The following is a 27,039-nucleotide window of genomic DNA, read 5'->3' as shown; positions in this document are numbered from 1 at the left end:
AAGGATAATGGAATGTAGTCAAATTAAATCGGGTGATGCTGAGGGAATTAAATTAGGAAATGAGACACTTGAAGTAGTAAAGGAATTTTGCTATTTAGGGAGTAAAATAACTGATGATGGTCGAAGTAGAGAGGATATAAAATGTAGACTGGCAATGGCAAGGAAATCGTTTCTGAAGAAGAGAAATTTGTTAACATCGAGTATAGATTTAAGTGTCAGGAAGTCGTTTCTGAAAATATTTGTATGCAGTGTAGCCATGTATGGAAGTGAAACATGGACGATAACTACTTTGGACAAGAAGAGAATAGAAGGTTTCGAAATGTGGTGCTACAGAAGAATGCTGAAGATAAGGTGGGTAGATCACGTAACTAATGAGGAGGTATTGAATAGGATTGGGGAGAAGAGAAGTTTGTGGCACAACTTGACTAGAAGAAGGGATCGGTTGGTAGGACATGTTTTGAGGCATCAAGGGATCACAAATTTAGCATTGGAGGGCAGCGTGGAGGGTAAAAATCGTAGAGGGAGACCAAGAGATGATTACACTAAGCAGATTCAGAAGGATGTAGGTTGCAGTAGGTACTGGGAGATGAAGAAGCTTGCGCAGGATAGAGTAGCATGGAGAGCTGCATCAAACCAGTCTCAGGACTGAAGACCACAACAACAACAATGTTCGCCCGCATCTCGTGGTCGAGCGGTAGCGTTCTCGCTTCCCACGCCCGGGTTCCCGGGTTCGATTCCCGGCGGGGTCAGGGATTTTCTCTGCCTCGTGATGGCTGGGTGTTGTGTGCTGTCCTTAGGTTAGTTAGGTTTAATTAGTTCTAAGTTCTAGGGGACTGATGACTATAGATGTTAAGTCCCATAGTGCTCAGAGCCATTTGAACAACAATGTTCACTGCACACTGTAATTTAAGCTGTACCTCTTCACTCCATAGAATATTGTCTGGCCGAATCTCACCAACCTCCAGACGTGCCAGGAACCAAATAAGTTCAGAACGTTGCTACGGATCGTGAGGTTTCAGTTTCTGCACCGTCTGGCTGTAGTACGAGCACTAAACCGCAAGCCGGCCGAAGTGGCCGTGCGGTTAAAGGCGCTGCAGTCTGGAACCGCAAGACCGCTACGGTCGCAGGTTCGAATCCTGCCTCGGGCATGGATGTTGTGATGTCCTTAGGTTAGTTAGGTTTAACTAGTTCTAAGTCCTAGGGGACTAATGACCTCAGCAGTTGAGTCCCATAGTGCTCAGAGCCATTTGAACCATTTTTTTGAACTAAACCGCAAAACTTTCCATGCTTTTACCATACACGCGACACCGCGCGAGCAGTAACGCTGTAAAGGTTACGTGCTGCAGGGCCAGTTACAGCAACAGCAACCTCGTCAATAGCTTGCACTGGCATTGGAAACATTCCTGTTCCAGGTGTGCACCACCAAGGTCACCTGTGTTTCCGAATTTCATTATCATCTTTTTTAAACCATTTAATGACATCGGGCTTCTCCTCAAACCTTTCAGACGGCGATACTGTACCATTGCAGCTCTATAATTGCTGCCATTCACATAAAACAGTTTCACTAACAGCGCACTCTCCCTCTCCTCGTAGCTATACTCTTCACCCACGTTATGGCGTGTCTAAAGACAACCCATCAGGATAGCCGAGTGCGCTAACGCGCTGCTTCCTGGACTCGGGTAGGCGCGCCGGCCCCAGATCGAATCCGCCCGACGGATTAACGACAGGGCTGGCGTGCCGGCCAGCCTGGATGTGGTTTTTAGGCGGTTTTCCACATCCCGCTAGGTGAATACCGGGCTGGTCCCCACGTTCCGCCTTAGTTACTCGCGTCGCAGACATGTGAAACACGTCCGCACTATTTCACGATTTACGCTAGATGCAGACAGTTGGGGTAGACTGATTCCACCCTGGAGGGTATGGGGTGGCGGCAGGAAGGGCATCCAGCCTTCCCTAACATTAACACTGCCAAATCCGTTGTAACCACGCCGACCCTGCCATCGCTGTGGGACTATGGCGTAAGCGAAAGAAACAAGAAAGAAAAGATGGCTTGTCAAAAGACAGCGTGGATATCATACCGTCATACAGTGTACAGCGCCAGATTTGCACCTGGTGGCCAAAATTGGAACTAATATTTTTCCTGCGCAAATCGTTTCCACATTAACACATTAGTATATCTACTGAGTTTCACTGCTGTACGATAATCACAGCCCACATTGGACCCCCGTGAGCAATTGCCCTTTAATTATAATCATCTGGTATGTAGTACGGTGCTAAGATGTTTCAACAGCCATTAATAAATCCAGTGGAATTCCACACTCAAGAAAAATCGTGTAAAGTCGTTTGTGTTATCAAATCTTAACTGTTTATGTATAGTACTGTAAGGTGGCTGAATAAATGGAGGTCAGTTTCGCACCTTACATAAGAGTTTTGTACATCGTAATGGGAAAGTGAGCATGACAGATAATTTACTTTGGCGGTAATGAGCAGGTTTGCCTATAAGTATGTAATGCAAAACAGATGACAATCGACAGTATTAACGCACCGCTCCTATATAATGCATGTCAGTGAGCAGAAGGTGAAACAAGCAGTGAGAGGAAACGTTTTGTGTGGAAGCAGGCGTGGGCAGAAGCAGAGGCCGAACCACGGGAGGCACCACGAAAACCTCTTACAGGGTGTCCCGCAGCGGGAGTCAGCGACTGGACAGGTGACGCATACTGGAGAGCAAGTAATGGCCCACCAGAAGTACGACAGAAAGAAGCTTTAGAAAACTGTGTTTCGGAATTTCAGATGGATAAGAACAAATCTAGTGATGCAGTTGATCACGTGAACAACGAATGGTACACATGTGATGTATGCACGCAACTTTTAGGTGTCTGGAGCGGGTACAAAACGTCCGATTAGCGGAAACGAACTAGGAAGGAGTAAAGTGCAGAGATTTCGACGCAGTTCAATGGTAGGGCCCTTGCAATTGGCAGAGAAAGTTTCCACAAAATAAGAGGAACGCTTCTATAGGTCGAAAAAAGCCGTGACGTGGAGAACCAAAGAACCCAGCTGGGGAGACAGTTCGGCTACGAGAAAGACAAGAGCGAAATTATCGCGGGCTTCTCTCTGAACTGGCGTCAAGTGCACAACGGGGCAGATAACACTCTGTACGAGGCGGAGGAGTAATTTGTGTGAACACTGCGTTCACTGCGGCTCACATTCAGCTAGATATCAGCTGTAGCGTTGTTGAGCGCCATCTGTGGAGAAACGAACCAGCCAGTTAGTTAATTGTCCTTGCAGGGATTGAGAGGACATTTTAATATGCACGCTGCTCGAGCCATGTGCATGCATGTCGCCATATTCCAAGGCTAGGGATGAGTACATGTTTTCTCTCATAACGAGAAACATGGGGAGAGTTTCTGCTGGAAAAATCAGCAAAGGCTTAATTAGTTTTTATAGGAATTTCAGAGGACGAGAGCAGCCATGCAGATGACAGCTCATCGCAGCTAAGGTAAGTACCATTAGCAGAACCGTAAACTTGTTGTTTCACCAGCTTGCGTCCACTGTAAACTCGAGCGACCTTGGGTAATCTTTTGCTCAACTTGTCACAAAACTAACCATCCCCCGTAGACTTGATTGTCATCCTAAATAGTACCGAACTTTGAACCGGAAGTTGTAAAAATAATTATGTAAAGAAACTTCTAATTATAATTTACCATTGTTGTGTTTAGGATTATTTCGCTTTCTGAGGACGAGATACGTTCGTTTGACAACTGTCGTAACATTGTCACATTGTAAACTGTGTAAATGCGTGTATTTCTGTGATAAGATTGCAACATTAAACCAAAAATATTTACAGATTACACAGTTGTTGTTCTGACCTCCAAACCTTACAGTATATGTAAAGGGAAACTGAGTTAGAGGTCAAGGATTTTATTGAACGTGTGAAAAACCGTTCCTAAGCTTTAGTGAAGCGGGCCTGTGTTCCTAAACAGTGCTCGACGTGAGAATCAATTTCTCCCCCGGCCTGCTTCATTCGCAGACGGGGCGGCAAGAATGACTGTCGGTGCGACATTATGTAAGCCGTGTTGGGGCTTTTGGGGCTGGACAGTAAAACATTCCTAAAACAAGAGCAAAAATATTATTAATGAACTGAAGATGGTAGAAACTGTGATAATAATAGCATAATAATTAGTGTGAAACAAGGCCTGTAGTAGATTCTAGAGTTCTAGTCGTATGTAATAAAGCAAGTAATAAATAAACTTCGTGCTCGCACTAATTTTTATACTTTAATTGCATACCTCATTGCACAGAATATATCTGGATGGAATAATTAATTCTTTATTCTTTTAAAAGCTTTCCGGGATTTTAAGAGTATTTTTACCAATGCAGTTTTACTAAACCGTCGTGGAGTTAAAGCTTCTCGCCAAGTGATGTACTGTTTACGTTTACGGAAATGTACAGCCAGACATTTTTAAAGCACGTCATGATCGCCTTTGACTGTAAAATTATTTATTCATAAAACCCAGTATTACAACTTAGGCCGTGTGGGAGCTATTAAGTGCAGTATTGTGAAGTGCAAAAACAGAGCGCATACACTTAGTTGCGACCAAATAGTCGACGTTTGAGGGCGTTGCTGCAGCTTATATCCGATTCAGCATGACTCCGACGCGTTTATACTGGATGGTCAAAAAGTGTCTGAGAAGCTTGTAAGGATGCTGGGAAGGGATGTACTGAGAAATAACTGTTAAGAACAAAATTCGATACGCTGCATCTTTTCCGAGTCCTTTAGCATTGAAGTTCTCCAATCAGGTAGTCGCGCGCACAAATTCAAGCACTTGCAGGTGCTAAAATGCGGTAATGCACAGACATATGTGGAACTGCGAGTTACCACTTGTTCAAATGCTCATTACCAGTTAAAATATGCCCTTTTCGGAGGTGATAACCGGAAGCTAGGTGAACAAAAGCTACGTCTGTTCGGTTTGAGAAAACCAAACGAAGTACGCATTTGGCAACACTGTCTCTGGCAGGCTCCTTGAATTTGCACGCTCGACATTATTGGCTGATTTCAGTGCTAAATAACTCGGAAATGGCGCGACTTATCGAACTTTTTTAAGAATTATTTATCAGCACAACGTACCCTGCGACACCCTAAAATACTTTTCAGACTGTTTCTGACCACCCTACATAAGCGCCGACATGTATGCGAGGGGTTAGTGTGGGCTTGGAACAGAAACTTTTTGATCGCCCCTTATAGAATGGCACTCATGCCATGCAAGCGGCAGTTATGGAATAAAAATAAAATACATATTACTCGCATTGTGCTCAGGCATATAACTGCCGTATGGATGACATGATGGGAGTGGCATTCAATTTATGTACTCCATTTTTTTAGTACTCTACTCGATAATGGTCACACGGCCGAAACTGCAATAGTGGATTTCATAAACAACCAATTTTACAGTCAAAGGTGACCCAGATGTACTCTAAAACATTGTATAGGGTTGTGAATTCTAGCTGCGAGAACTTTATGAGTACGTCAAGAAGCCGGCCGGTGTGGCTGTGCGGTTCTAGGCGCTTCAGTCTGGAAGCGCGTGACCGTTACGGTCTCAGGGTCGAATCCTGCCTCGGGCATGGATGTGTGTGATGTCCTTAGGTTAGTTAGGTTTAAGTAGTTCTAAGTTCTGGGGGACTGATGACCACAGATGTTAAGTCCCATAGTGCTCAGAGCCATTTGAACCATTTTTGAAGTACGTCAAGAATTTTTTCCCTTATGGTAGGGAAGGGAGGAATGATAGTATGAACAAGCACACTCTGCCGAGTGCCTCAAAGTACCGTGCCTAGCACAGACGTATACGTAGATGTGGATACTTGGAGCATGAGTTACTACCGCCAGCAGTACAATTGGACGCCTTGCAGCTGCTGAACTCTTGCCAGAGACTTCGACAATGCTCCATTTGTTTTCGTTCCCTTGACAACGAACGACAAACAAGGCGGTTGTCTTCGTCCTTGGACTGTAAGCTATGTGAAACAGTGATAGCTTCTTCTTTCGTCCCATGTAGAGAGGCCTTCCAGCTGGTAGCCCATGCATTGTTTTGAATCTTTTATCTGCTGCACCGATATAATTATCCTACCAGTCCAAAGGCTAAGGCAAACTGCATCCAAGTGCACAATTTCTCTTGGCAGATGATGCAACTCCAATTTCACAAGACTGTGTCTTCTACATCAGCGGTTGTTAGACTGTGTTCCGCGTAAACCTGGAGGACCGCTTTTGTTCTCTCTCTTGTTTCCCATACATAAATGATCTGGCGCATAGGGTGAACAGTAATGTGCAACTGTTCGTTGATGACGCTGTTGCAGGATTCTAGTCCAAATCGTTTACGAGATATCGTATTTTGGAAAGTTCCCACACCGACACTTGCACAATACTTGCGGTAGCACACAATAAAGAACAACACAAGTGCATACGTTAGTTATGTGGATTCTGATCAGTAATAAGACAACTGACTGTCACAGGTTGTGTTCAAAATGATCACCGGCAACGGCAATTCATGCTTCCAGTCCGCTGTCGAACAACTGCTGTACACGTGCCAGCATTTCAACGGAGATGTCAGAGCAGGCTACAGTAATACGTTGTTGCATATCATCGGGTGTTGTTGGTATGTCCTTGTAGACAGCGACCCAGCTTTTCCCACAGAAAAAAGTCTACAGGCGTCAAATCCGGGGAACGGACCGGCCAAGGTAAGGTCCTCCGCGTCCAGTCCAATGATGTGGAAACAATTCGTGAAGATACGTTATAGTACTTTGTGCACTATGAGCTGGGCAATTATCATATTGGTACCACAGGTTCCTCCTAGTCTGCAGCGGAATATCTTCTAGCATCCGTGGAAGATGGTGTCTTAGGAGACTGCGATAGTTGTGCTCGTTAGTGTTCCGCCTATGAAAGTCGGGCCTATGAGCTGATGGTTTATTATCCCACACAACACGCTTACATTCACTGCACGCTGACGTTCTACCTGACGAGGTCAACGAGGATTGTCCACACACCGACAGTGCATGTTTCGGCTGTTTACCAGACCGTTGTCCGCCCCGATAGCAGAGTGGTCAGTATGACGGATTACCGTCCTACGGGCTCGGATTCGATTCCCGGCTGGGTCGGGGATTTTCTCCGCTTGGGACTGGGTGATGCGCTGTCTTCATCATCATTTCATCCCCATCCGGCGTGCAGGTCGCCCAATGTGGCGTCGAATGTAATAAGACCTGCACCAAGGCGACCGGACCTGCCCCGCAAGGGACCTCCCGGCCAATGACGCCAAACGCTCATTTCATTTCCACCTGACCGTTATTGGTAAATGGGGCTTCATCACTAAACAAGATACATGATACATCTGGAGTATCCTGTCGTAATGTCTGCGTGCAGAAGCTAACACGATTGTCATAATCGTTTCCATGCAACGCTTGATGAAGAGATACGATAGGGATGGAAGCTACGTCGATGGAGAATGCGTAGCGCACTAGCCTGACTCATGCCGCTTGCTCGTGCGATTGTGCAGAAGCTGATATGTGGTTCAACTGCAACAGCAACAAAAACATTAGTTTCCGCTTCTTCCATCGTCACTTCTTTCCTTCTGTAGCGTTGTCTAGCTGTTACACTATACCACTTTCGCGTAATTGGTTGATAAACAATTGCCAAGGTGGTTGACGTCTATTGGAATATCTTGCCTCATCCACTATACAAGAATGAACTGCATTCTTCCGAAACTCTGCATACACCACAAGCATGTCGGCTTTTTCTGTATTTGTAAATCCCATCGTCCACTCACTACGTACTGCTTGGACTGTGGCACACTGACTAGCAAATCCCAATGGTCATAAGAAACAGACAATCATGCTTAAGCAAAGCATTTTTGATCCTATCAACTACGCTTGCCGGCTGGGATGGCCGAGCGGTTCTAGGCGCTACAGTCTGGAACCGCGCGACCGCTACGGTCGCAGGTTCGAATCCTGCCTGGGGCATGGATGTGTGTGATGTCCTTAGATTACATAGGTTTAAGCAGTTCTAAGTTCTAGGGGACTGATGACCTCAGAAGGTAAGTCCCATAGTGTTCAGAGCCATTTTTTGAACTACGCAGGTTGAATGGAACAAACAAGAGTCGGCGTGGAAACTACACAATACGATATCTCGTAAACGACTCCACTAGAATCTTGCAACAATCACCACTGATATGCTAATTTATCGTACTTTCAGTTTGTTAATATTAGTGGGCATTCTCCCATATAAAAAAATGTATGTTTGCACAAGAAATACCCTTTCTAAGTGCTACTGCAATCTGTTTACTGGATAACAATACGAGCCCCTGACTACCAATCCATTCTGTGAAAAGCGGCCATCAATTGCACTTTCCATTTCCGCAATATTTTCGGTGCAAAAAAAAAAAGAAAAAAAAGAAGTGGTTCAAATGGCTCTGAGCACTATGGGACTTAACTTATGAGTCCTTCAGTCCCCTAGAACTTAGAACTAGTTAAACCTAACTAACCTAAGGACAGCACACACATCATGCCCGAGGCAGGATTCGAAACTGCGACCGTTGCGGTCGCGCGGTTCCAGACTGTTGAGCCTGGAACCGCTTGGCCAACCCGGCTGGTTTTTCGGTGCAAGTTTTGGTGACTCACCCTGTATACTTCCCTTACGGCATCAAGCGCCCGCAACGCCACCAGGCAGCATTCAGGCTCGCGATAGACAGTGATCATAATGTTTTGAATCATGATTTTGTGTCAAAATGTGATGCAGCTTTGTTTGCTCGCTCCACATCTTGGCCTTTGGCGCGCATATAACGTATGTGTAATGTCATTACGTGCGGTCCAGTCACATCAATGTGACCATCGTACATGTTCGATGGCAAAGCGCAATAACCATTCACAGACGGCAGGTAGTAGCAGTAACAGTGGAGGGTACGCAGTGCGTCTCTCCTAACAGTAGTCAGGTATATTTTCTTTGGTGTTTCAGCAGATAATGTGATATTTCGTTTTCGCATTGTACAGGTGGAGTCAACCCAAATATTCACTACTGGCCACTAAAATTGCTACACCACGAAGATGACGTGCTACAGACCCGAAATTTAACCGACAAGAAGAAGAATGCTGTGATATGCAAATGATTAGCTTTTCAGAGCATTCACACAAGGTTGGCGCCAGTGGCGACACCTACAACGTGCTGACATGAGGAAAGCTTCCAACCGATTTCTCATACACAAACAGCAGTTGACCGGCGTTGCCTCGTGTAAGGAGGAGAAATGCGTACCATCACGTTGCCGACTTTGATAAAGGTCGGATTGTAGCCTATCGCGATTGCGGTTTATCGTATCGCGACATTGCTGCTCGCGTTGATAGAGATCCAATGACTGTTAGCAGAATACGGAATCAGTGGGTTCAGGAGGGTAATACGGAACGCTGTGCTGGATCTCAACGGCCTCGTATCACTAGCGGTCGAGATGACAGGCATGTTATCCGCATGGCTCTAACGGATCGTGCAGCCACGCCTCGATCCCTGAGTCAACAGATGGGGACGTTTGCAAGACAACAACCATATGCACGAACAGTTCGATCACGTTTGCAGCAGCATGGACTTTCAGCTCGGAGACCATGGCGTGATGGTATGGGGTGCCATTGGTTACACGTCTCGGTCACCTCTTGTTCGCATTGACGGCACTTTGAACAGTGGATCTTACATTTCAGATGTGTTACGACCCGTGGCTCTACCCTTCATTCGATCCCTGCAAAACGCTATATTACATTAGGATAATGCACGACTGCATGTTGCAGGTCCTGTAAGGGGCCTTTCTGGATGCAGAAAATGTTCGACTGCTGCCTTGGCCAGCACATTCTCCAGATCTCTCACCAATTGAAAACGTCTGGTCAATGGTGGTCGAGCAACTGGCTCGTCGCAAAACGCCAGTCAGTACTCCTGATGAATTGTGGTATCGTGTTAAAGCTGCATGGGCAACTGTACCTGTACACACCGTCCAAGCTCCGTTTGATTCAATGCCCAGGCGTATCAAGGCCGTTATTACGGCCAGAGGTGGTTGTTCTGGGTACTGATTTCTCAGGATCTATGCACCGAAATTGCGTGAAAATGTAATCACATGTCAGTTCTAGTATAATATATTTGTCCAATGAATACCCGTTTATCATCTGCATTCCTTCTTGGTGTAGCAATTTTAATGGCCAGTAGTGTAAACAGTACTGCTCATCGCGTTTCTCGTGCGACGCCCATTTTCGACAGAAATAGTGGGTTTGTTTCCCGTTACAAACAAAATGATTTTTAAAGTGGAAGTTCACGTGTCCATTCGAAGAGCGCTTCCAAATTACTGCTATGTTTGATTTATCGATATAACAGGGACAGTAAAACTCGAAGAACAATCAGTACTCCAGTTGTGACAGCACTGCCCTGGCCCAAGCTGACTGCTGCCGCCAAGCATGCAATGCTATTGAGTCGCTGATGGAAATGGAAATGTCGTGTGTCTAGGGCCTCCCGTCGGGTAGACCTGTCGCCTGGCGCAAGTCTTTAGAGTGTACGCCAGTTCGGCGACCTGCTTGTCGATGGGGATGAGATGATGATGGTAGAGACAACACAACATCCAGTCCCTGAACGGAGAAAATCTCCGACCCAACAGGGATTCGAACCCGGGGCCTTTGGCACGACAGTCCGTCGCGCTGACCACTCAGCTATCGGGGCGGACTGAGCCGCTGATGATTTACTGTTTATTCTTCGTGTTTTACTAATTCGGGAGCGCTCTATACAATGGGCACGAAAAATTCCGATTTAAAATTATTTTGTTTGTAAAGGGAAACAAACCGACGCTACCTGTTGACACTGAGCGTCGCACGAAACGCATGACGACCATTAATTGTTTGGGTTGACTCCAGTTAAACAACGCAAAAAAGATATTGCAGATATCTGCTGAAACACCAAAGAAAACGCGCCTTCCGACTTCTAGGAGAGACGCCTGCTATAGAGCGTATTGGGAGGACGCGGAAAACAGTGTAGCCGTTGCCGTATTGCGGAAGCGGAGTTCAAAATGTTCAAATGGCTCTGAGCACTATGGGACTTAAGCATCTGAGGTCATCATTCCCTTAGAACTTAGAACTACTTAATCCTAACTAACCTAAGAACATCACACACATCCATGCCCGAGGCAGGATTCGAACCTGGGACCAAAGCAGTCGCACGGTTCCGGACTGGAGCGCCTAGAACCACTCGGCCACTGCGGCCGGCAGGAAGCGGAGTCGTTTATCTGACATTCAAAAGGGCATGATCATTGGCACTGCGCCAAGTGTGGAAGCATTTTCGAAACGGCTAAGTTTGTGAATTGCTCACGTGTGGCCGTGGCTAAAGTATACTGTGCATGGCAAAATGGTGCTATCCAAAACCGGCGCCGAGGCAACTGTGGTCACCATAGGTCATAGATGACGGGGCTGAAAAACGGCTGCGAAGATATATACGGGCTTTTAGACTTACTACTGCTGAGCGACTGACGGCCACTATGAACCAAGAGGCTACCAACAGTGTCTCGACAACGACCGTTGAGCGACGTTGCTGTGGATGGGCATCCGCAGCCGGTGCCTGGTTCATGCACCCAAGCTGACTGCTGTTCATCGACGACAGAGGCTACAATTTGCACGCCAGCCCGCATCTGGACATCCACTGAGTGGCGACAGGAGGCTTTTCCAGATGAATCACGTTTTATGCTCCATCGGACAGATTGCCATTGGTGAGTGTAGCCCTGCATCCATCGTCGTAAGGCTCCAGGTCGCAGGAGGGAGCATTATGGTCTGGTGAACGTTTTTGTGACATTCTCTGCGTGATCTCGGCATTCTAGAAGGCACAATGGATCAACACAAGTATGCACCTAACCTAGGGAACCTTGCCCGCCCATACATGCGGTTTGTTTTTTCCTCAACACTATGGCATCTACCAGCAGGACAATGCAACGTGTAACACAACTCGCAGTGTACGTGCATGCTTCGAAGAGCACCATTATGAGTTTACTGTAATCCCCTGGCCACCAAACTCCCCGGATTTAAACCTAATGGAGAATCTGTGGGACCGCCTTGGTCGAGCTATTCGCGCCATGGGTCCTCAACCCGGAAACCCAGCGCAGATGGCCACGGCACGAGTTGGTATGGCTGCACATGCCTGTCGGTACCTTCCAAAACCTCATTGACTTTCTACCTACACGTCTCGCAACCGTCCACGCTGCAATAGGTGGTTATTCAAGGTTCTGACAGGTGGCCACATTACACATTAATGTCACTGGATCAGTGGCGGTTACCTAAGGGCGAGGCGGGGGGGGGGGGGGGGAGGGGGGGGGGCGGGCAGGGGAAGGGGGTTGTTCAACAGAGCTAAGCCATTAAGTCGATCCTCCTTTTCATTGTCGACCTCAGCTATGTCTTTGTACGCCGCAGTGGTGAAAAACTTCTTTCTACTGTAGCAATAGATGCAGGTAGACAAGCCCCATTTGCGGGGCCGCCCGCATTACCATCCGCATCCTTCCCGCCAGTCAGTCCGCTCGTTTATTGTCACTCTGTTTACACTAAGCACATTATGAGCATAACATATCCAGTCAGCAAAATCTTACCCCGTGATGGCAAAAGCAAAGTTAGGTTCGACGCTCAAGGTGTACGACGGCATGAGAGCTAATGCTGATAGCCAATTTGCTCGTATTGGTGAAGAGACGAAGGCAGTTATGGAAGTGTTATACGTGGAGATGAGTGTTCCTCGTCTTACAGGCAGGCAAAGACACAGGGAAAACTGCGATCATAATGAAGATACTCTGGCATATTGGAAAAGAACTCTTTTTATTCCAACACTGAACCAAGTTACCACTGACTTGAGAGACCGTTTTGCTGAAGAAAATATTTATCACTTAAATTCAACATACATTTGCCCTCACAACTACTGAGACATGACGGTAATGATCTGCCACATAAATTGAATCAGTGCTTAACCGAACTACCGTTCTTTGAAGAACAATCACTCTTTGTGATTAAAAAGAGACTAATGGGAGAGATTCTTCAATACAAGCAAACGAGCATAAACGCCCTTAATGATGATGATTCTGTTACGTAAGAGTTGTCTGTTTGTCCTAGATCTGACTATCCTAGTTTGCACACGCTGTACAAAATATTTGCATGTCTACCTACATCTATTGCTACAGTAGAAATAAGCTTTTCAACATTGCGGCGTACAAGGACATGGGGGCATGGCTGAGGTCGACAATGAAGGAGGATCGACTTAATGGATTAGCTCTGTTGAACACTCACCCTGACATTGATTGACTATTGACGATGTATTTAACCAATTTGCAAGGAAGAATAGGCGCGTAGAATTCATCATTTAAGGACGAGAACCACAATTGTAAATGTTTTATATCATAAGAAGGCATTGTCTTGTATATGTGTATAATCAGTTTAAATAAAGCTTTGCATGTGACTTGATTATTTTTTACTACGGTAAAAGTAAACGTAGTTCAGGAAATCTTTAGCGCCCCCTCCTTGAGGTTTTTCTGTATCCGCCACTGGACTGGACAGTGTGCCCGTGAACGTCTCCGTAATTTCTCTCGGTGGCTGAGTGAGTGCGAGACAGACTACACATCCAGAGATACAGTGCTCGATTCTAGGATTTGTTCCTATCGTTGACGGAGTCCTTCGCATATGAAAACGCTCTGAATAAGTGAGTGACCGTTGTGTCTAAGTGCTTCGAAGATGAAAATTGATGGTTGTGTATTACTTGACGATTGTGTCTTTGACACGTAGGTGGTTATATATATTTTGATTTAAAAACTCTATCCACAGTTATGCCTCTGCTACTGTTATGTTAATTTTTGCGCGGGAACTTTGAGATATTTAAGTTTCATCTTTTTCAGACAATATTGGAACTCTGTTTACGGTCAACATAAAGGGTGATACATCCAGATATGATCAGTTTCGACATCTTAGCTCACCTCCTACATTCCATAATTCGCCTGGAGAACTTGTCTGGATGTATTCAGAATGTGACCAGCAGCTGTAATGTCAATTCTTGAATACCTTGCCAGAAGATATACTCGCTGACTTATGGGTTGTATAAGGTGCCATAGAACAAGTTTATTTGAAGAAGTCCAAAATATAGATGCAGCAGAGTAAATCATGCGATATTATGACTGTGAATAAAATTACTATACAACAAATGATTCGCTCTGGGTCTACCATACAAATTATTTGTGACAAGTGTCAAACAGAAAAAGTAAATAACTGTACGGCCAAACCGAATATGTGTGTGTTGCAGGCGAGCAGGGAAGATATCAAACTGTTTTGAGAAATTTTATGCATGCTACCCATAAAATTGTTAAATACACCAAGAAAAATAATAGAGTTGAACTGATCTTCGAAAGGAAGCGGAAGAATATTTGTAAATCTCAGCGATGCTGTGAACGTAGTAAGTGAACGGAATACACAAGAGGATAAGACAATAGACACGACAAGCATTTTTTGTGTGAGGATACGTTGGCGCAGTGTGGCCATTCATCATCGTATGCATGGCCTTCATTATTGGTGTGAAACCTGGAAAAAAGTTGTGATTCATTTACTAAGTTCTTCCACGTCTATGCACTCAGGAAAAAGTGTGCGACAGAAAGGAAAGAGGGCAATGGATTATTGTACACAGTATAGTGAGATATAGAAATTATTCAAGTTTTTGTGCCAGAATGTATCCTGAGTCTTTAAGCTTTTTTTTATAGGCGGCCGGAGTGGCCGAACGGTTCTAGGCGCTACAGTCTGGAACCGCGCGACCGCTACGGTCGCAGGTTCGAATCCTGCCTCGGGCATGGATGTGTGTGATGTCCTTAGTTAGGTTTAAGTAGTTCTAAGTTCTAGGGGACTGATGACCACAGCAGTGAAGTCCCATAGTGCTCAGAGCCATTTGAACCATTTTTTTTAATTTTATAATACGGAGTAGCAGTGTAATGTGAGGTACAACAGCTATTTTATAGATGATAACACAGTTTCATTTAAGGCCGTTTTGAATAGGAAACCATATAGTTCTAATTAGTATGGGTCAGCTGAGAAATGTTGGTCAGGTTTTGGAATATATGGAAGGACGACATCGTTTAAAACTAAAAAGAATGAAATGAAGGCTCAAAACTTATAGGATGCCAAGCGTTTCGGAATTCTGGGAGACTTACATACAGAGAATTTTTTCCTTAGAAATATGTGATGACAAGCTCATAGTAGGTGATTGTGAGAGTTTCAAAAAAACATTGTAGTCTATTTATTTTCGTGATTTGTGTATTGCACAATACCTCATGACATAAATCGGGAAGTGACGAAAGTGATGGGAATACTGTCACTTGTATTGAACATAATAAAGCCCACATTCTGGTACTCAGCACATTTACTCCTTCTAAACAAGGGTACAAGAGCACACAACACGAAATGAATGTTACAAACTCTTGATTTTGAAACAGTGCTACAAGCCAAAGCTTCTTTAAAAAGAAGTTGTAAAATAGGTAATGAAGGTGATTAAAGTTTTTAACTGTAATAATGTAGACAGTAGCAGACTTCCATAACGGTTCCGTACAAGATGTCTAGAGATTTACACACTCGACTCGCGTTTAGGGGGAGTGGTGGTTCAAACCCTCCTCCAGTCATCCAAATTAAAGTTTTCCGAGATTTCCCTAAGTTACTCGAGGGAAATACTGGGATGATTCCTTTGAAAATAGCTCGACTGATTCACTCCCTGAGCTTCTGCTCCATCTCTAATGAACCCGTCGTTGATAAAGTGTTAGAACCTAATATTCTTTTCTCACCTTTTCTAAAAAAAGTTATACTTTCATCCTGGGTCTTTCATACTCTCAGTATTGAGTGACATCAGCAGTACGCGAATTTTTTGAGCTCAGTCTGGAGTTATTAAATGTAGAAAAAGTTTATTCGAATACTTCAGCTCAATAATAGACAGTTCCGAATACATGATAGTGTCTACATAGTTCGCAATAGTACGGTTAGAACTGTTATGAACATTGACACGCTTTTGATTCATGGAATCTTTGTACACATTTTACTCAAAAGTGAATAGTGCTAAAATACAACAGTGAGATATATAGTGTGGTGTCACCGCCAGACACCACACTTGCTAGGTGGTAGCTTTAAAGTGGCCGCAGTCCCTTAGTACATGTCGGACCCGCGTGTCGCCACTGTGTGATCGCAGACCGAGCGCCACCACAAGGCAGGTCTCGAGATACCGACTAGCACTCGCCCCAGTTGTACGACGACTTTGCTAGCGACTACACTGACGAAGCCTTTCTCTCATTTGCCGAGAGACAGTTAGAATAGCCTTCAGCTAAGTCAATGGCTACGACCTAGCAAGGCGCCATTAACCATTTTAAGATAGAGTCTCACTTGTATCATCAAGGAATGCTGTATACAAATATTGGATTAAAAGTTAAGTATTATAGCAGCTACGTACTTTTCTTGCTACCATTCATTACGTATCCTGTTTCAGACCTCTCTCTAGCCTACGTGAGATTAACGCGTGCTTTTCGGCTACTTCAGTGTGGCGTAGCTGTCTTGTTACGCCACAACAGTTGGCGACGAGTCAACGGAAAGGGTCTTGTTCTTTCTAATTGCTTACATTTACTTGTGTCATGGCTTCGCCAGATGTACTGTCCGAATTTCATCGCTTGCAGAATCAGCAGACGCAGGCGTTATTGGATGCCCTTGGACAGCTCGTCCAGGGTCAACGTGCACTGCACAACGATGCGGCCGCCGCCGCTTCATCGCTACCGCAGCCACAACATGCAGTTGCACCGCCATTCCGTAATATTCAAGCAGACGTAGAATCCTGGACGGAATGGTCACGCCAGTTTGGATTTCATCTCGCCGCCTACAGAATTCAAGGTAACGAGCGGCAGCCTCATTTATTGTCGTGTGTAGGGGTGCAATCGTACCGTGTGATAGTGAAATTGTTTCCCCGACGCGACATAGCAACTCTGTCCTACGAAGAAATTTTGTCTGCTTTAGATGCCTATTTCAAAGAAACAGTTAATGTAGTTGCAAAGAGGTATACTTTCTTTCATACGAAACGTACGGCCGGTCAGACTAATAGGGAGTGGGTTGCAACTTTGCAAGGCCTTACAAGGGATTGTGCTTTTGAGTGTGAATGTGGGCTCCCTTATTCAGATACAATGGTACATGATGCAATAGCACAGAACGTTTCTGATGTTTGCATACGGGAACAGATTTTGAAACTAGTTAATCCCTCCCTTCAACAAGTGATAGACATATTGGATAGACAAGACACGCTTGACTTTGCTCAGGAATCATTTGCAACTTCGCCAGCCATGTGTAACATTAACCGGCCCGCCGGGCGCGCAGCACGGCCTGGTAAACTGCCCTCACACACGTCCACGCAGCTGTCGCCACGCTCTAAACCAGGTGTGCCGCGCCAGCATACAAATGCAGTGAAATCATGCCCGCGGTGTGCTACTAGACATTCACGTGACAATTGCCCGTCACGCCAAGCTATTTGCTTTTTCTGTAATAAGAAAGGACATGTTCAAAGTGTTTGCCAGAAAAAGCTCAGATCGGACAATCATAATCATTCCAGAGAATACTCAGGCTCGTGAACCTTCGCCCATGGACATTCATGTAGTTAATTCCACTTCGTCCAGTGCCACTGTCTCTAACAGTGACTGTGTTCGTCCCACAAAAACTGTGCATCGACGTCGCCGGAAATCACGTCAATTAACAAGTGATTCTGTACCAGTGTCTGTTCAAATTGCACGGGACGGTCGCTCTTGTCGTCAGCAGGACAATAAACTTTTTGTAGATTTGGACTTTAATGGCAAGGTCATACCATTCCAGCTCGATACCAGAGCTGCAGTTTCATTGCTCAATCACGACACGTACCAACAACTGGGCAAACCTCCGTTGCGTGCCGCATCTGTTAAGCTTACTACATATTCAGGACAGCATATACCTGTGTTAGGACAGTGCACTCTTCTTGCAACATACAAGGGACAAACAAAACTTGTATCATTTTACGTTCTTCGTTCTTCTACTGCCGTGAACTTGTTTGGTTTGGATTTATTTCAGTTGTTTAACTTGTCTATTGTAAATCAGGTCCTATCAGTGAATCAGACTGTGCCTTCAGACAGTGTTTCTCGGCTATGTGAAGAATTTGCAGACATTTTTGCACCGGGCCTTGGTTGCGCTAAGAATTATGAAGCACATTTGGAACTGAAAGTCAACGCGCAACCGAAATTTTTCAGAGCGCGCAATGTTCCTCACGCATTGCGTGATGAGGTCGCAAGAACATTACACGATTTAGAATCACAAGGTGTAATTGAACGTGTGCAAGCTTCTCTCTGGGCCTCACCCTTAGTAATTTTGCCAAAACCTTCCGGAAAACTGAGACTTTGTGTGGACTTCAAGGCAACAGTGAATCCACAAGCCGTGATTGCAACTTTTCCCTTACCCCGCCCGGAAGATCTTTTTGATAAACTGTGCCCTGGTAAATACTTTTCGAAGTTAGACCTAGCAGATGTGTACTTGCAAATCCCAGTGGACGCCGAATCCCAGCGCGTCTTGGTGGTTAACACGCATCTCGGTTTGTACCGATTCAAAAGACTGCCATTCGGGTGTGCATCCGCCCCTGCTTTGTTTCAGCAATATTTACAAACTGTTTGTGCGTCGGTCCCTACTGCTGCGAACTATCTGGACGATATTGTGATCTCCGGAAAGACAGCCGACGAGCATTTAGCACACCTACGAACATTATTTCAGGTATTGCGACAAAATGGTCTTCGCTTGCGGAAGGACAAATGTGTGTTTTTTGCTCGTGACTTACCATACCTGGGGCATGTAATAAATGCCCAAGGCATACATCCGAGTCCAGAGCACCTCTGTGCCATACAAGATTTGCCTTCGCCACAGAATGTCAAGCAGCTACAGAGTGTGTTGGGTAAAATTAACTATTATCATCGCTTTCTGCGCAATGCCTCTTCCATTTCAGCTCCGCTTCATAGCTTACGCCGTAAGGGTGTTCCGTTCGTCTGGACGACGGAATGCGAACGCGCCTTTCGCCAGTTGAAATCGGCGTTGCTTTCTAATACTTGCCTTACGCCATTCGATCCCCAGAAACACCTTTTGTTGATGGTAGATGCATCGGATTTCGGGATCGGTGCTGTGCTTGCGCACAAAGTTGGCTCGCATGATTGCCCCATTGCCTTTGCGTCCAAATTGCTCTCATCTGCGCAAAGAAATTATTCCCAGATAGAGAAAGAAGCTTTGGCTCTCATATTTGGTGTTACTAAGTTTCATGATTTCTTGTATGGTCGTCACTTTACCATCATCACAGACCACAAACCTTTGACATCGCTTTTTCATCCGAACAAGCCTGTACCTCCGCGTACAGCGCAGAAATTCATTCGCTGGTCTATTTTCCTCTCGCAGTACCGCTACGATATCTTGTATCGGTCCACTGCTCAGCACGGAAACGCCGATGCGTTGTCCCGTTTGCCTGTTGCTGAGGATAAAGCACTCGATTCTTCCGAACTTGCTTGCATGTTCATTGATTTGGAAACTGATGACGTGGTCGAATCGTTTCCGATTGATTTTCGTCGTGTAGCTACAGCCACAGCTGCTGACCCGGTCCTTGCTACCGTTTTGCGTTTTGTTGCTACGCAATGGCCTTTGTCAAAGTCTCGGATCGAGGATCCGTTGGTTCGCCGATTTTTTGCTCACAGGGAGAGACTTTTTGTTCGACGTGGTGTTTTGTTGTTGCGTTCTGATAATGATCAGTCCAAAGTCGTGGTCCCACGTTCGTTACAGTCCTCTGTTTTACGGCTTCTTCACCAAGGACATTGGGGTATAGTGCGAACGAAACAACTTACTCGTCAGCACTGTACTTGGTTCGGAATCGATGCTGCGATTACGAATATGTGTTCTTCTTGCATGGCGTGTGCCGAACAACAATCGGCACCGCCGCGGAAAGTCTTTGCATGGCCAAAAGCCACTTCCCCTTGGCAACGCTTGCACATCGATTTTGCTGGTCCATTCTGGAATGCTCGATGGTTGGTTCTGGTAGATGCCTTCAGTAATTTTCCTTTTGTTGTCTGGATGTCTTCCACGACGTCCTCTGCCACCATCCAAGCGTTGTCTGCTATCTCTTGCATTGAAGGTCTTCCGCAGACTATTGTTTCCGACAATGGCCCACAATTCATGCCCGCAGAATTTCAGTCATTCTGCCAGGCCAATGGTATTCAACATCTGACGTCCGCGCCGTTTTCGCTTCAGTCAAACGGTGCCGCTGAACGATTGGTCCGGACTTTCAAGTCACAGATGTTAAAGTTGAAAGAGTCGCATTCTCGGGAGGACGCGTTGTTGCTCTTTTTGTCATCGTATCGCTCTCAGCCCCGAGATGGTCGCTCGCCGGCTGAGTTGCTCCATGGTCGTCCTCATCGAACCTTGATGTCTTTGCTGCACCCGCCGCATCAGGTTCCTGTGGAGCGGCAGACTCCTGCTTTTGCTCCAGGCGACGTTGTATTCTATCGCAACTATCGAGGTTCACGGCGTTGGCTCGCAGGGCGCATTCTTCGCTGCCTCGGCCGCGCGATGTATTTGGTTTTGGGGGCCTCTGGTGAGGTGCGTCGGCATCTCAATCAGCTGCGCCTCTGTCGTCGCACTGGTTCTGCCGCTCCCCGTCTGCTTTCAGCGACGGTGCCGTCCGGTCAGCGCCCTGGGGACCCATCTACTGGCTCGCCTCGTCCCCAGGTGTTACCGACGATGCTTTCCTTTTTGCCCCATGGCGACGCCCCGCTGCCGCCTCCGCCGCCGCCGCCTGTCCTCCAGCCGGCGCCGCCCGCGGTGGACGCTTCGCTGCAGCCGCCAAGCGCCTCCCTGGGTTACGCGCCGCCGATCGCTTCCCGTGACCAGCTGTCCTCCGCCATGGAACTCTTGCCCGCTCCGGACCACATGGCGTCTTCGCGCGTCGAATACCCCGCGGCAATGGAGGTCGACCCTTCGGCCCCTCCTGTCTCTTTACTGGCACATACACCGCATGTTGACGTGCACCCTGGACTAGGTTTTCAGGCGTTTCCTAGCTCCCCTCGGACCGAATGGCCGGGTGCGGGTGGCACAGCCTCGCCTGTTGTTAGGCTCCCCACCTCATCGCATACGTCAACGTGGGGTCCTCCCCACGGCGGGCGGAAGCCTTAACACACGACCGTTCGCCGATTTGCGGGGGAGGAATGTGGTGTCACCGCCAGACACCACACTTGCTAGGTGGTAGCTTTAAAGCGGCCGCGGTCCCTTAGTACATGTCGGACCCGCGTGTCGCCACTGTGTGATCGCAGACCGAGCGCCACCACAAGGCAGGTCTCGAGATACCGACTAGCACTCGCCCCAGTTGTACGACGACTTTGCTAGCGACTACACTGACGAAGCCTTTCTCTCATTTGCCGAGAGACAGTTAGAATAGCCTTCAGCTAAGTCAATGGCTACGACCTAGCAAGGCGCCATTAACCATTTTAAGATAGAGTCTCACTTGTATCATCAAGGAATGCTGTATACAAATGATGGATTAAAAGTTAAGTATTATAGCAGCTACGTACTTTTCTTGCTACCATTCATTACGTATCCTGTTTCAGACCTCTCTCTAGCCTACGTGAGATTAACGCGTGCTTTTCGGCTACTTCAGTGTGGCGTAGCTGTCTTGTTATGCCACAACATATATCTTATAAACAGCATACTTTGTGCAAGGAATCTTCATAATAAATTATTGTAAGGATCTCATGGCGCCAGCATCCTGAAAATTTGACTTCCTTTTGATTATAGATCTATGAGGAAATGTAAAAACTCGTCAAAAGAAGATTTCGAACAAAAATTATTGACTTCGGTGTGAGAAATTTTCGGAAAGAACATTTGGTCTTAGGTTGTTTAAAACAGTAATTCTTTCTAGGAAGGAGTTTTGTATAGGTCTGTGAAAAAAGTGATTCTTAATAGCGGTACTAAAGTGAGTTACATCACGTTAATAACTATTTGAAGAAGTATAGTTCTGGTTGCGTCACTCACTCGTCTCCTCCTCTTCGACCATGATACGCATTGGCGATGGAACGAGCCAAGTGTGTGGTGCCCCTATTCTCTTAATTCGTCTGCATCGGGAGACATCATCGTGTTTAACAGATCATATGGAGTACAAGAGCATAAGGTATTACTATGACATATCTGTTCCATATTTGAGACATTGCCATGCCAATTGATATTCTTCCAACGAAATGCTAAACTGGCTCCGATTTCGAATCTCTCTGCTCTGTCTGCAGATGTACAAGTATTTTCATACTGCAAACAAGTACAGTCGTTATTGTGAATTAGTGGAATATGTTTCTTTTGTTGGAAGCTTCTAAGGAATTTGACTCGTTGTTAACGACCTCAAAACTGACCGATTTTTAATTGTCAGTGAAAAAAGTAAATCACTACGAGTAAATAAATTAAGTGAGCACTGTACGTGCAATAAAGTTTGCACTGAGACAGATCTGTCTGTTAGATTTATGCACTGTTTTGTCGCATATATTCGAATACCAGGCAAACTGAGTGTGTCAGGTAGAAAATGGTTCAAATGGCTCTGAGCACTATTGGACATTACTTCTGAGCTCATCAGTCCCCTATAACTAAGAACTACTTAAACCAAACTGACCTAAGGATATCACACACATCCATGCCCGAGGCAGGATTCGAACCTGCGACCGTAGTGGTCTCGTGGTTCCAGACTGTAGCGCCTAGAACCGCTCGGCCGCTCCGGCCAGCTGTCAGGTAGACCCTCGTCACCTGCCGTAGGAGATGTACAGATAGCGTTGGCAACAGCTTCAAGAAAACACGAGAAAAGTACAGGTCCCGATCCGTGGACGTGCTAAATTTCCAGTACAACCTCGTTATTGCAAGAAAAATGAAAGAAACAGGGTTAGAGTTAAACCTACTATCGACAATGAGGTCACTACAGATATGAAGGTCCAACCAAGGGGTCAGGTGGCGACTAGGGAGGCAACCGACTGTGTTTCTTTTGGACAGTAATCTTCACGGAATTCACCATGATTGATTTAGAGGAACAGTCAAGAACCAGTGTCTGATTTGAACAGCGCTCCTCACGGGAGTATCTTAACCAGTGGGTTACTTTCAGTGACTTATGGCAACCGAACTATCAGTTTAATAAGTCACAGCTGCAAAATACTAACGCGAATTCTTTGCAGACGAATGGAAAAACTGGTAAAAGCCGACCTCGGGGAAGATCAGTTTGGATTCCGTAGAAATGTTGGAACACGTGAGGCAATACTGACCCCATGACTTATCTTAGAAGAAAGATTAAGGAAAGGCAAACCTACGTTTCTAGCATTTGTAGACTTAAAGAAAGCTTTTGACAATGTTGACTGGAATACTCTCTTTCAAATTCTGAAGGTGGCAGGGGTAAAATACAAGGAGCGAAAGGCTATTTACAATTTGTACAGAAACCAATTGGCAGTTATAAGAGTCGAGGGACATGAAAGGGAAGCAGTGGTTGGGAAGGGAGTGAGACAGGGTTGTAGCCTCTCCCCGGTGCTATTCAATCTGTATATTTTAGCAAGCAGTAAAGGAAACAAAAGAAAAGTTCGGAGTAGGTACTAAAATCCATGGAGAAGAAATAAAAACTTTGAGGTTCGCCGATGACATTGTAATTCTGTCAGAGACAGCAAAGGACTTGGAAAAGCAGTTGAATGGAATGGACAGCGCCTTGAAAGGAGGGTATAAGATGAACATCAACAAAAGCAAAACGAGTATAATGGAATGTAGTCGAATTAAGTCGGGTGATGCTGAGGGAATTAGATTAGGAAATGAGACACTTAAAGTAGTAAAGGAGTTTTGCTATTTGGGAAGCAAAATAACTGACGATGGTTGAAGTAGAGAGGATATAAAATGTACACTGTCAACGGCAAGGAAAGCGTTTTCGAAAAAGACAAATTTGTTAACATCGAGTATAGATTTAAGTGTCAGGAAGTCGTTTCTGAATGTATTTGTATGGGGTGTAGCCATGTATGGAAGTGAAACATGGACGATAAATAGTTTAGACAAGAAGACAATAGAAGCTTTCGAAATGTGGAGCTACGGAAGAATGCTGAAGATTGGATGGCTAGATCACATAACTAATGAGGAGGTGTTGAATAGAATTGGGGAGAAGAGGAGTTTGTGGCACAACTTGACCAGAAGAAGGGATCGGTTGGTAGGACATGTTCTGAGGCATCAAGGGATCACCAATTTAGCATTGGAGGGCAGCGTGGAGGGTAAAAATCGTAGACGGAGATCAAGAGATGAATACACTAAGCAGATTCAGAAGGATGTAGGTTGCAGTAGTTACTGGGAGATGAAGAAGCTTGCACAGGATAGAGTAGCATGGAGAGCTGCATCAAACCAGTCTCTGGACTGAAGACCACAACAACAACATGGCACCCACTGCAGTAAATCAGACTCGTAGGTTTCAGTCGTCCCGAACGCAACCTAATTTGTTGATTTCTATTTTGTAGTTTATTGGAAACTCTGAGATCCCAGAATTAATCAGGCAAATGACACAGGGAAGTATGGGGGATCAAAGTTGAAGAGAAATGCGAGGCTTGGCTACCGTCAGCTGGTTCAAATGGATGAACAGAGTTGTACAGGGAGAGCTCACAGTTAAAAAAACTGACCCACTAATGACACAAGGAAGTGTGTTTGTGTGTGTGTGTGTGTGTGTGTGTGTGTGTGTGTGTGTGTGTGTGTGTGTTAATGTTAGGTACATTGATACAAGGACATATCGAACAGGTCCTGTGTCGACTGCCACCTCAGAACCAGTCATAACTTGCTGTTAGAATTACAACATGAAAAAGAAAACACATTCCAAAACTTGATAAAACATTAATTTGGACAGGAAAGTTCACAATAAATCTTTCTCTCAGTGAGATCATTGTCCTGAGATGTATGAAATTTAATCGAGAAAGTTACGCATAAAGCAGTTAACATACATCACTGCTTGGATTCATTGGCGCTTTCCACTGAGCTTGATCTTCTGTCGCCCCAAATGTTTCCCTGCGTTTAACTGCTTGTACGAGGACCACCTCAAAAGCTTCAGTGACATGCAAATAGAAATACATACGATATATGACTACTGGAATATCTTAGACCGCCGTCGCACCTCTACGCTGGAGACTCGCCGCTGGCAACGATGGAAACGTCAAGTCCACACCAGTTGAAGACATGCTACGTTCCGAAATATACCTTTTGTGCAGTTATTTTCGTGCGATAATTTAACTTCATGAGACGAGCTTGAACCTGTATGACTCAAATCGTATGATAATTTTTTAAAAAATATCATGCTCCACTGCCATGATCCCTGAGAGAGTGGGCAGCATAAAATGCCTCGTCGACAATGGAAAAATTCGGTAGGGAATGCTAGCCGAGCGGGACACTGATCGAGACGGAAACGATCAGACTGAAACGACCTTGGACAAGTTGAAGGCGTTGGCTTAAACTGAAATGGAGAAGCCACGGAAACCTTAATTTGAATGGCGGACTGTGGATTAGAGATGTCGCTTTTTCTTGGTGCAAGGCTTGACCTTAGTGTAAGAGACGGAAAATTTAGACTTTACGGTCCAGTCGACAACGAAGTCATTATGGACGACCTAGTGTGGAGATCGGTCGCCAGAGAGAGGAAGCTGCATTTGAGTTTCAGCTGGGAGTCTGGATAGCACTAGTCGCGCAGCGAACTTTAAGATAGTTGGATAGCGCAGTAGTTATTATAAAAGCCTCATAGTCCGGAAAAGCAAGGTTCGCTTTCCCGCCCTACCTTCTTGATTTGGGTTTCTCTCATTTTCTTGAAATTTGTCAACTTTCTGTATCACCCTCGTCTTATCCGAGCTCATGACACGGTCCAGGTGACCTTGACATCAGCTTCTAGCTTACTTTCTGGTGTAAATTCCGATTACTGCATAAATCCATAGCAGAGAGTGTCTAGCAGAATATTAAAGTACTGTACTGCACATGTTAGCCCTGTATTTAGCCATATTTGTAATTTTTCCTTTAGGAATGGTCATTTTCCTGAACGATTAAAGTACTCAGTAGTAAAGCCGCGCCACGGTCGCAGGTTCGAAGCCTGCCTCTGGTATGGATGTGTGTGATCTCCTTAGGTTAGTTAGGTTTAAGTAGTTCTAAGTTCTAGGGAACTAATGACCTCAGAAGTTAAGTCCCATAGTGCTTAGAGCCATTTGAACCAGTAAAGCCGCTTTATAAAAAGAGAGAAAGGGATAATGTAGATAATTTTAGACCTATTTCTACACCATCAGTGTTTGCAAAAGTTATTGGAAAGGCTGTGTATGTAAGGTTAATTGATCATTTTATATCACACGATTTGCTATCAGATGTACAGTTCGGTTTTAGAAGTCGCTTAACAACTGAAAATGTTATACTCTCTTTTCTCTGTGAGGTACTTGATGGGCTAAACAAAAGGTTTCGAACGCTTGGCATATTTTTTGATTTAAATAAGGCATTTGATTGTGTTTATCACAAAATATTGCTCCAGAAATTGGACCATTACGGAATGCGGGGAGTATCTCACAATTGGTTCACCTCTTACTTTAGCAACAGACAGCAAAAGGACATTATTCACAATTTTGAGAATGGCTGTGATGTGGGGTCTGATAGGGGTACTGTCAAGTGTGTGTGTGTGGGGGGGGGGGGTGCCCCAGGGATCAGTGTTGGGGCCACTCCTGTTACTTATTTATATAAATGATATGCCCTCTAGTATTATGTGTAACTCTAAAATATTTCTGTTTGCTGATACACTAGCTTGATAGTAAAGGATGTCGTGTGCAACATTGGCTCGCTTGCAAAAAGTGCAGTACATGATCTCAGTTCGTGGCTTGTAGAAAATAAACTAACGCTAAATCACAGTAAGACTCAGTTTTTACAGTTTCTAACACACAATTCAACAAAACCTGATGTTTGATTTCACAGAACGGGCATATG

General features: G+C 45.3%; 1 protein-coding gene across 1 annotated transcript in view; it reads right to left on the bottom strand.

Moving 5' to 3' along the window:
- LOC124803069 (acylphosphatase-2) overlaps positions 1-27,039 on the bottom strand; it is a 176,524-nt gene that overhangs the window by 148,355 nt on the left and 1,130 nt on the right. The gene's annotated exons all lie outside the window — the stretch shown is intronic.

This window comes from Schistocerca piceifrons, chromosome 6 (assembly GCF_021461385.2).
Source record: "Schistocerca piceifrons isolate TAMUIC-IGC-003096 chromosome 6, iqSchPice1.1, whole genome shotgun sequence".
Taxonomy (NCBI): Eukaryota; Metazoa; Arthropoda; class Insecta; order Orthoptera; family Acrididae; genus Schistocerca; species Schistocerca piceifrons.
This window is presented reverse-complemented; position numbering and strand designations above follow the sequence as displayed.